Source organism: Microplitis mediator, chromosome 7 (genome assembly GCF_029852145.1).
Source record: "Microplitis mediator isolate UGA2020A chromosome 7, iyMicMedi2.1, whole genome shotgun sequence".
In the NCBI taxonomy this organism is placed as follows: Eukaryota; Metazoa; Arthropoda; class Insecta; order Hymenoptera; family Braconidae; genus Microplitis; species Microplitis mediator.
In genome coordinates this window covers 23,337,085-23,339,620 of record NC_079975.1, presented here as the reverse complement: position 1 = coordinate 23,339,620, position 2,536 = coordinate 23,337,085, and positions in this window count along the sequence as shown.

Here is a 2,536-nt window from a genome sequence, read left to right as displayed (position 1 = left end):
AAAAATTAATTTAAAATTTTGAATTTCCCGCATTTTCCGTGCTGACCAATTTACCCCACCCTATTGTACAGACAGCCCTGATTAAACAACTGAATTCAACCGAATTAAAAATTCTAATTCTGTTATATTCTGTCGAATTCTGCAAAACAGAATTCAACTGAATTGAAAATTTGAATTTGAATTGAACAGAATAAAACCGATTTAAAAATTTCAAATTCGTTTTAATTCAGTTTAATTCGGACTCAGATCCAGAAATTGGAGAATCGTTTTCGAATTAATCAGAATTAAACCGAATAGAATTATTTAAATTCGTTTAATTTGGACAAATTCTGGTTTTCCTGCCGAATTAGACAGAATTCATTTTTAAATTAGGTACCGAATTAACAGAATTTATCTGAATTAAATAGAATTAAAAATTTAATTCTGTTAAATTCGATCGAATTCAGTTGTTTAGTCAGGGAGGAAATGAGCATTTTGAAACAAAAACAAATTTTGTTTTTTTGAAAACTGGTGTCTCATTTTACCCCGAGTTCTTCTACAAAAAAAAACCTAATTTCGAATATTTATTTTCGCGGTCAAAATTCCCTTTAAAATAAATCATTGACAAAGAAATTGTTTCTTATTTTATTTATAACTTTTAATTCATATATTTTCTGAACAATTTAACGACCAGCGAGACATTTATGTTGCGAAAAGAGAAACAAAGATATCACAGTGGGTGAAAGTGGTCTTAATCGACGTTAAAAAAAAATAAGTTAAAAAATAATATTACGGTAAAGTTTAAATAAATAATAATAACAATAAAAATAAAATGTAAATAAAGATTAATTCTGTAATCAATTGTATAAATTGTTACAATGTTAATCGTTTAACCTTTTTTTTATTTACAAACCCACATGTAACATAAACTATAAGATCAGTGAGGAAGCTAAAGCTCTTAAGCGGATATATATATCGGGATACTGATTTGTTGGATATAAATTCGCACTTTCATGATAATGAACTCCCAAGAAGTGCTGACGAAGGACATTCATCCGCTAAGAAGTTAGATGTTTAATTTTAATCCAACAAAAATTATTATGTTTATCTATTTATTCGGCTCATTTTAAAAGCCAATAATAATAATAATCACTATCATCAGCATCAGTATCGATTAAAAAATATATGAATAAATAAGGAACAAATTGAATAACGGAAGTTGGTATTACATTGACTTGTCTTCGTGGGTGTAATAAAGAAATCGTGAGTTTCACCTGACTACACTTTGTACGCTGATAATATTCTGGTTCATTTAAAATAATAAATTATTTATTCAACATGGACATTATTATTTTATTTAAGATTCTTCTGCTCACTTTACTTTTTTTTTTAAATTTAATTACCATACAACTTAAAATATAAATTTATTTTAATTTAAAGTTGTCAATTTGGACAAGAATGAGGTCGATCCCGCATGAAAATACCATATATGATAAATATATATAGAAAAATATATAATCAATATGGGACCATATAAATGGCCAAAAACGATATATATGTTCTTATATATAATATAGTAAGTTTTAATATAATTAAGTATATACGTAAGTTTATAAGTTAATACATGTATTATATATACTTATAATCATATATGTAAACTTATAAGTTAGCACATATATGGATTACATATATTGATAATTATATATGTAAATTTGTAAGCTAGCACACATATATATATATATATATTCTGAACACAATGTTTGAATCTTATAACAGAGAGAGGAAGACAGAAAAGAATAGATTTTATTTATTCTTACATATATGGGGAGACTTATATGGTTCTATATATCGAAAAATATATAAAAATTTATAAAGTTGAATGTATGGTACATATATCGTGCCATATAATGATGAATTGTATATGTATTCTTATTTGTTTCCATATATAAATAACATTTATTTTTGAATATATTAAAATTATAAGTTATCAAATATATAAATAATATATTGAAGTTGTACGGAAATATATGAAATCATATAAGAGAACATATATAGAAATATAATAAAATTGGCCAAAATCTATATATAGTTCTATGTAAGATTTCATGTATTGTCACATATATATTTATATTTGTGACATATTTTTTAATATATGTTTACCATATATGATATTTTCATGCAGGCGGGCAGCTTCTCAAAAAATATAAGTATATAAAGACTATAATTTTCAATATATCGATAAAAATATAATTTTTAATATATTGGAAAAATATAACATCAATATACTGCAAACCATCGATTTAATCATATAAGTTCTTCCATGTATGATCAATAATATAGAGACAATATATCACTAATTATTTGAGTCAAAATATAAATGAATTTTATTATATTATACTTTATAAATTACATATATACCATCCATATATGACAAAAATATATTGAACATTATATGAGATAATATATATAGAGAAATATAAAACAGTATATAAAAAAAAATATATTATTAAAAATATATAATCCAATATATGTAAAAAACATATATTCATAAATATAT